Genomic DNA, 9,581 nt, shown 5'->3' with positions numbered 1-9,581 from the left:
AAGGGGAGGTGGATCTCCAAAAGTGGAGAAAGCAATGCGTACCGCAGAAGGCAACCAATGTGAAAGGCGTGTGTGTCACTTTTGTAAAAAGCCCGGTCACATCAAACGCAACTGTCGAAAGTTGTTAGCATTGAAAAAGGAATCGGATACTGCACCCAAACCGAAAAAGGAGGAAACCGCCAAAGCGAAGGCAGCCCACGGTGACAACAAAGGGGTTGCGTTCACTGCCGGTAACGAAAAAGCGCGCTGGATTATTGACAGTGGAGCCAGCGCCCACATGACGAACGATAGGGCGTTTTTTACGGAGCTAAAGGAGTTCTCAGGTGGATGGATCACTTTGGCGGATGGCAACAAAACGCAGATTAAGGGTGAAGGCAGTGGAGTGCTTTACGGGATCGCTAACGAAGAAGTGATGAAGATAACAATTAGTGAAGTGAAGTTTGTTCCTGGTCTGTCGACTAGCTTAATTTCTGTTAGCAAGCTGGCACAGAAAAAGTTTGATGTGTTTCAGTGAGCTAGAATGCCGGATTGTCGATCCGAAGGGTGTCGTTGTGGCGACTGGATGTCGTTACGGCGGCCTATATAGTTTGCTGCTCGCGGAAACTTCGTTGAAAGAAACAGTCGGACAGCACAAGGAGAACTGTCAGCATCAGTGGCATCGGCGCCTCGGCCACCGTGATTGGGCTGCAGCTGAACGCATTGTCAAGGAAAATCTTGCAACTGGTATGAAGGTAAGCGATTGCGATTTAAAATTAATCTGTGAATGTTGCATTGAAGGGAAATTAGCTCGCCCTCCATTTCCTGCAATTACCGAGCGGAAATCGACTGGAATTCTCGATATCGTGCACACAGATCTGTGTGGCCCGATGAAAACCGCCACGCCGAGCGGTAACCGATATGTTATGAACATAATCGATGACTATAGTTGTTTTACGGTAACGTACCTATTGCAGCATAAATGAGAAGCAACGGAGAACATTAAAGAGTATGTTCGGTGGGTGGAGAATCACCATGGTAAGAAGCCGAAAATAATCCGCTCGGACGGTGGAGGGGAATTCGACAATAAAGAATTGCGGAAGTTTTACCGAACAGAGGGCATTAAACCACAGTTTACCACTCCTTACTCGCCACAACAGAACGGAGTGGCCGAGCGTAAAAACAGGTCACTCACAGAGATGGCAACCTGTATGTTAATCGATAAAGACATCGAGAATCGTTTTTGGGGGGAAGCCACTCTTACTGCGACCTATTTACAAAACCGTTTACCGTCAAGGTCGGTTCAGAAAACGCCGTATGAACTATGGTGGGGTCGTAAGCCGGAGTTAGGTCACTTGAAGGTCTTTGGGAGTGAAGCGTATGTGCACATTCCTGAATCGAAACGAGGAAAGCTAGATGGCAAAGCTCGAAAGCTCACTTTCGTAGGGTATTCGATGGAGCATAAGGGGTACCGCTTTGTAGATCGTGTGACAAATCAGATCACTGTGAGTCGTGATGCCAGGTTCATTGAGCTGGACAACGGAACGAATTCGGTGGAGTTTCCAGCAACGGGGTCGGATTCCAGTGTTCCAAGGGGAAACGCTGAGGATGATATCGAATTGATACCTTTCAAGGAAGAGCCTGATAGCGACACAGACCAAACCAACATCGATTCAGAAAGTGATGAATACCTCGAAGCATCGGGACGAGATGACCACGTTCCATTTAACAGTCGAAGATCGGATCGCTTGACTCGTGGTGTAGTGCCGAAGCATTTAGATAACTACGTTCTGGATTACGCCGTAGGAATTGCTGCATGTGCGGTGGAAGAACCATCGGACTTTCGTGAAGCTGTCAAGGAACCGGAATGGAAAAACGCAATGCAGGAGGAATTGGCCTCTCATCAGCGAAATGGAACCTATGAACTTGTACAACGACCCAAAGGACGTAAGGTAGTTGGCTCGAAATGGGTTTATAAAGTCAAACGCAACGAGAAAGATGAAGTCGTGAAGTTCAAGGCTAGGATTGTCGCTCAGGGATATACTCAGAAGTTTGGAGTCGATTACGATCAAGTGTTTGCACCTGTAACTCGCCAGGCTACGTTCAGATCGTTTTTAGCCATAGCTTCAAAGCGGAATATGGTCGTTCGACATCTGGATGTCAAAACCGCGTATCTTTACGGGATGCTGGACGAAGAAATTTTAATGCGTCAGCCTCTTGGGTTTGCAGTAGCCGGTAAGGAGGAGTATGTTTGCCTGCTCAAGCGCAGTATTTATGGTTTGCGACAGTCTGCTCGCTGCTGGTACAAAAAGCTTGATGAAGTCCTTATCCAGTTAGGATTCAAGTCATCGAAAGCCGACCCATGCCTGTACAGTAAACTAGTTGGGACCACTGAAGTGTTTCTGCTTGTGTACGTGGACGACATGTTGATTGGATCAACTGATGAACGGGAAGTGAAAAGGGTTTTCGATTCTCTGCAGGAGGAGTTTGAATTCACTTGCCTTGGAGAAGTGCGGCACTTCCTCGGAATGGACGTGCAGCGAAAAAATGGGACCTACACAGTTCGATTGAAGAGTTACATCGAAAAGTTAATCGCGAAGAATGGGATGGAACAAGCTAAGACGGCGAAGTCACCCATGGACCCAGGATACCTGAGTATAACAGATTCAAGTGCCCCCTTCGAAGACCCTACAATGTATCGGAGCCTTGTTGGAGGGCTATTATATCTTGCCGTTACCGCTAGACCTGATATAGCTGCATGTACTGCAATTCTCGGACGCAAATTCAGCGCTCCGGGTGAAGCAGATTGGACCGCTGCGAAACGAGTTCTACGCTACCTGAAGGCAACAGCTGACTACAGTCTGCAACTAGGAGGAGAACCGGATAAGACGCTAATTGGTTACTCAGACTCTGACTGGGCAGGAGATGTCGCTAGCCGAAAATCAACATCCGGGTTTGTGTTTTTGTTCGGAGGTGGAGTGATTTCCTGGGCTAGTCGCCGCCAGACGTCCGTCACGCTCTCGTCAATGGAGGCAGAGTACGTGGCGCTCAGCAAAGCTTGCCAAGAGATCGTTTGGTTGAGGAAGCTTTTTCGTGATTTTGGTGAAGAACAGAAGGATCCAATCGTCATGAACGAGGACAATCAGGGATGTCTTGCGTTTATAAAGTCAGAGCGTTTGAGTCGACGATCGAAGCACATCGATACAAGGGAGAATTTCGTTAAAGATTTGTGCGATAAGAAGGAAATAGTTTTGTTGTACTGTCCAACAGATCAAATGGTTGCCGATGGAATGACAAAACCCCTCGGACCTTTGAAACATAGGAAGTTTTGTGAAATGATAGGGTTGTCAGTGAATCAGGCGATCACTGAGGAGGAGTGTGGAGAAAAACAGTGACCACCTTATATCAACATACTACTATCTATGTACACTTTGTTAACCGCACCCATATGTGACCCTTATCCACTAAGTCAATCCCTCGTTCAGTGCATAAAGCAAACGCCTATCAGGCGAATTCTCATTCTCGAGCGCGACCATGCAAGAGTGCAGTTCGTTTTTTTTTTCTCAGACTAAATAAATGTAACCGTAAAAGTTCTCGCGTGTGTTTTTATTTACTTCGAGCATCTGATTTATTACGCTGGATTTCCGCTGTGAACCGTGACATTCCCGTCAGTTCATACATTGACCAATCGGCGCTGGATGTAAAACCCGGTGGCATATGCTGAATCGTAAGATCAAGCATTGGGCTATAAAACGATTGCTTTTTGGATGATGGATAAGGATTTGTACACATTTGTTTGTTTGCTCGTGGGTTAATTCCTAACAAGATGATCCGATTGATTATTCATTTTTAGGTGGTGAAGTTTACCTGAACTTTATAGGTAACGAATTCGGTCGATGATAAGTTGTTGAAATGATTTTGATCGTTCAATGCCCATATCGAAGAACGTTTCCATTGGTCAGAATGCCTACCAGCGTATGATAGCTGCAAACATGAGGACAACAAGGTTATCGCTTTCGAATGGAACAATTATTTATTATTCGTGTTCAAGTTCCATTACAGCAAAAGTTTCGTCGATTATCGCATTGTCGTTGATTTAGCCGGCAAATGCAAAATAGCGCTCGGCACTGACAATAAGGAGTAAGAAGGATTTGATTGGAGTGATAATAATAATGCAGAGCATTATACCAACGACACGACTAGACACTTGCATTCCGAAACTGTATCGTAAATCTGACTACCCCTCAGTAACTCAGGTAACTGGTACTGTCAAATATGACATTTGGTTGGAAAATGTATGAAACCTGCAACACTGAATAATCTGTTATTTTTTCCAAACAACCTTCCGTGGCAACCCCTGGTGACGATGTACAAACTTATTTGTTTACAAAATCGTAATAAGTTAAATTTTTGTCGGATGAATATTTTGTGTAGTGTATAGAGTAATTTATCATTTGATTGCTTTTTGTAATGTTGTGACCACATTGCTAATTCAAAGGCAACTATCAGTAAGCGGAAGGAAGTTCAAAAGCTAGCGCTATGGGTGATTATGCAGATGCATTAAAGTGCGATTTCATCGAGAGCGGCTTCATCGGCAATCTACAGAAAGGCATCCCAAAGAAGAAGTTGCCGGCCTGGAGCAAGCATTCAGCGAACTGGACATAGCTAAATCAAATTGACACACTGGTTTCTAACTTAGATTTTAATGCGCACCGTTACCAAATATATGCTTGCTTTCTTCCCTAGTTTCTTTGCTTAAAGTGCTGATATAGCCCTTTCGTTAACACGTAGCTGAGGTGATGCTATGTAGATATAACCTGTCCTTATATCACGACAACATGGATGTTTAGTAGCTGTATATTGCATTATTGAGTGTACCAATCTGCATTTCTGTTCCAAGTGAAACATCCTCTAGAGCAGTGACTCTTTACCTGGGGTCCTCGGACCCCTAGGGGGCTGCAAAGAAAAATACATTTTCCGAGTGCATAATGAAATTTCAAGTCTTGGTACCTAACAAACTGAAAATAATATTTCGATAGCACGCATAACCGATGTTTATCCGTGGGGGTCCGCAGCAACCCAGGCTGATTTCTAAGAGGTCCGTCGTACAAAAAAGGTTGAGAACCGCTGCTCTAGAGGACCTATAGTTTTTGTAGCATTATTCCAACTCATCGCTAAGTGCAGTGAACACTAGCAATGCTCGGAGCTGACGAACAGCAATTTGCATACACACGGTTATTTAAATTAAACACTAAACACAGTAATCCAATATACAAATATCATTAATTAAATGATTGTGTCAGAATGTAATTATTTGCGCGGCAAAGGCACGTAGAGATGAATAAAATTTATGGAAAAAAAACATGAAATGAAACGTTTAAGTATTTTTATCCTGAATTTCTCTAAAAAGAACCGCTAACGAGTTACTTAACTCGCCATTACCACTCGATTAGTCTCCGAATATTTCGTTAATTCCCATTTCATGATCCAAGGTACTTGAGGCAGCAAGCGCCGATTCAGTTGCATTCGTTTTTATCATCAACGGACGACAGTTTCCCTGCCCTTCTTTCTGATGCTTTTGAGTGTGACCTTTGAAATGCAGTATCAGAAATAACATACCATAGATAACCCACAAAAAGTATCTTACGTTTATCTTTTCCAGATTTTATTCTCTTAACCACAGCTGATTCTTCCACGAATGAAAGAAATCAGCCTTACACAAGATTATGCACCTAAGCATACATTGAATCGACACACCCATCAAACTGTCGAGCTTACAGTGTGTTCTGCGTCAATTGGCCCTTGGCCCTCTCGAGCTTGGCGATGCGAGCCATACTCTTCGGACCAAGTAGACCACCTCCCCAGTGCTTGCGAATTTCCTCGTTGCGATCGTTGAAGTTAGTCTTAATGGTTTCCACCAGTTTGGACAGTTTCGCCCGGTCCGAATTGTCAACCTGGGTAAGGGCAATGCACGTATAGGTCTTGCGATACACTAGCGTTCCCAAACGAGATTTTCTCTTGATAATACAGTATGGGATTCCCATCTTGCGGCACAGAGCGGGCAGATAGATGACCAACTCAATTGGGTTCACATCATGAGCGATAACAACCAGCTGAGCTTTCTTCTGCTCTACTAGTTTTACCACGGTGTTAGCACCCTGGCGCAGCTGCCCTTCTTCGCCGGTGGTTCAGGCTTGCCGGCAGCCTTTGCCTCGGCCTTAGCCTAGGCGCTGGATTGTAGCGATCGGATTCTCCGGACGATACGTTTCCAACAGCTTGAACAACTGCTGGGCGGTATGTTTATCCAAAGCCTGCGAGTTAATCGGTGGCGGAATCTTCAGACGTTTTTGTAGAACTGCCTTATGTCGTTGAATGCAAATGTATTTCGGCTAACGGACGAACCGGGACAGATCACGCTTCGGTTGCACATTCTGACCGATGCCGAAGTTCTTGATGCGTTTCTCAAACAGCGGATTAACCACTTTCTTAACCTTAACCTTCTTGACGGCCAGAGGAGCAGCGGCAACTTTCTTGCCCGCTACCTTCTTCTTGGATGGCTTCTTATTCACCATTTTCGGTGGTGTCAAAACGAACTATGGTTGCTATCCGGTGTGCAAACGAACATGAGCTCTAAGGGCTTTTGCCAGCCTTTCTGTCACCAGATTGTGCAAAAGATTTATGGCAAACCTATTCCGAAACATTCAAATTAGACAATAATCTGTGCAATTTATTTGGTTCTATACTAACCTCACAGTTATATGGTTTGCGTTTCAAGTGATTCCCATTTATGTGGGTTCGCAGATGTTCAGCCCCCTTGCGTTAAACGAGCGTGAAGAAATCGGCCCTTAGCGTTCCGTCATCGTTGAATCCTTCTCTGCTTCAAAATGTCCGCCTTATTTAAAGGTTTCCCAGCGGGGGAAACATTTTTCATCGATACTATTTTTCACTATTCCGACTGCAAAAATTAATATAAACATAACATATTGTTGCTTAACAACCGAAAATCAAAACAAGAACAAAGAAGTGTTGCTGGGAAAATAATTATACGGTCTGTATCGAGGGGTAACTCAATGTGCGGGTAACTTGCGATAAATTATTCGGACATTTTTTTTCGGCATATTGCGCACTTCCCACCAACCTGGACTCCGCACTTTCGAAGTGCGAGTGATCAAACTGCTACTGAAAACTGCGAGCTGTCAAATCACATGTATTTCAAGTGATAGAGATGGTATTTTCATGGACAGACCAGTCGAGCTAACCAGTCTATGAGAAGAATTCAATAGAAGAATAGTAAGTGCGCAGTGTGGTTAGAATCCAGTTTTTACTGCCACAAGCAATATTGATCTAAGTTTCTGGTCGTGTCGTTGATTATACATTCTGGTAGAATATCAGAGAGGAGAAATTATATGTAAATTTATATTATATCCCGAGTAGCCATCATTTTGGCACCGCAATAAAGCTATCTGCTGTATTGTTCAAATTGGCACCAAATAACTAGGCAGCGAATGATAAATTTCATAGTCAATTTATTTACTTTTTCGGAAAGATAAGTAATTAGTATGTCGTGAATATATGTGTCGCCGGTGCCGTGTGTTATGGTATTACCGAACGGAACCGTTGGTCAGAAGACCGTCCTTGTCGTACTGGTCATAGATGCGAGGTTTTTTCTCATCTGATAGCACTTGACATGCTTCGGAGATCTGTCTTAATGCTCTCTACTTAGCGCAGGATACGCGAAACCGCTGCTAGCTTTCGAAAGAAAATTCCTAGCTGCTGCTACTCTATCAGTCTCTCTCTCTCTCTCTCTCTCTCTCTCTCTCTCTCTCGACTGAGGACTACAATTTCGGGTCGACTAAATTGTGCTATGAAAATTGTACTTCCTGGAATTTCACCTAACGAGATCAATTCATTGTGAGGAATTTCGCTGCGTTCCAATATTGCTTGCCTCTGTAGGTGATGATGTGTGTGGATTCACTTCGGCAGCCAGCTCTTATGTTTTGGGTAATTTTGCTATCTTATTCTGCTGAATAAATCATCTTCCTAAAGCCTCTACGTTATACTACGGTCACTTTAAAAACGCCCTGCTATTTAATCTTGTAGCTCTCGGCAAGTCAGTAGGTTTGTTCCAGTACACGGAAGTCACTCCGGAATAAAGAGAAGCAAAAATATTTGCTCCTTTTTACTCCGGTTTGCTACCAGAAGAAGAAAAAGAGAAGAAGAGAGCACAGGAACGATTTTCTCCGGAGTACTTCCAGTTTCTCCTGGTACTGGAACAGACCTAGTCCTGGCACTCTTCTCGACTATTCCTGGCACTATACCGCTGGCGTCGCACTTATGACGGTGATCAAGCTTGGCGAAAGTGGCAGTGGTTTCGTCGGAATTGTTCACTCGACAAGCAGTAAGTGCAAGGACTCTGCTACTTATGCCTGAGCCCCTCATTGAAACCTTCGTCCTGCCGGAGTGTTAGCTTCGTCCGATACCGGAGCGTATTGCTGAACCGAAGCAGTCTGCTACTGGCGCTGCTTCCTTCGAATCGGAATCGCTGAATATTCCCGTTAGCCGAATGTGTCCAACGTGGCCGAAGGCAAACCGATTGCAGCAACACCACCAGCCGTAGCTGACCTTTTAGCCTTTAATCCAAAAGAAGTTTTGGTCGAATTCATTATAATTCTATGTAAAATTTAATACTGTTTTATTTAGTTTGATTGCGCATATTGTTTACATGAGACACTCCCCTTAATTCGTTGAGTAAGTATTTCACTGTCTTTATAATCCTTTTGGAATCAGTTACAATAATCCATTATAATCATTTTATGATAAGTGTATTGCTAGTTAGGACTTTTATATCAGCCGGGCCCTTTTATAATTTGTCTAAATTCTTCATAATCCATTGTTACGTTATGTTTATGCACATGGCCAGATAGATAGTTTTTAACTGGGACGTGACGTGTGGATACGAAAAAACCTAATGTCAATTGCAGCCAGGGGGAGCTGTCAAATGCAGCCAAAGGGAACCGTCAAATGCAGTCAGGGGGAACTGTCAAATGCAGCCAGTCCATTTAAAATATGTGAGGAAGAAAGAGTTGCTATGCAAAACAAGAGATCAAATGAACAGAAAAAAAAACATATCCAGGTTTTGTCCCAGGATTTTAATAGAGAACATGAAAATTCGATTTGTTTGCATTTGGCAGTGGGCCTTTTTCAAATGTTTGGCTAGAAATTCCTTACTTCTACAATGAGTCATGTACATGAAAAGTAAAAATGTTAAATTTAACGGAACAATGTATGATGCCGACATCAAATAAAAAATTACAGCTGAGCGACCTTGTTTGGAAAGTGTTAACATTTGGCAGCGAACCAAACCAAGTTTCTCATACTATGATCAAATCAACAAAAATTCCAAGACCATGTAAACAATCTCTCTGAACTGTCAAAAAAGTGAGGTTAAACATTATCATGCAATGTTCTCCACCGAGAGGTTCACTTTAGTTTGTTTACATAACCAATGAACTTTGTACCGCGACTCACCACTTCATTTGCCGCGTTGCCAGGAACTCAAGCAAAAATATACAAAACAGTGTTGCCTAAACACACATTTTGAGTCC

The 9,581-nt window shown here is 43.5% G+C and overlaps 1 pseudogene; it reads right to left on the bottom strand.

The window, feature by feature from the left end:
• Positions 1–5,439: 5,439 nt before the first annotated feature.
• LOC131692059 (large ribosomal subunit protein eL8-like) lies at positions 5,440–6,966 on the bottom strand (annotated as a pseudogene).
• Between the last annotated feature and the right edge of the window lie 2,615 nt (positions 6,967–9,581).

This window comes from Topomyia yanbarensis, chromosome 3 (genome assembly GCF_030247195.1).
Source record: "Topomyia yanbarensis strain Yona2022 chromosome 3, ASM3024719v1, whole genome shotgun sequence".
In the NCBI taxonomy this organism is placed as follows: domain Eukaryota; kingdom Metazoa; phylum Arthropoda; class Insecta; order Diptera; family Culicidae; genus Topomyia; species Topomyia yanbarensis.
Note: the sequence above shows the minus strand (reverse complement) of the source record. Positions and strands in the feature narration are given on the sequence as shown.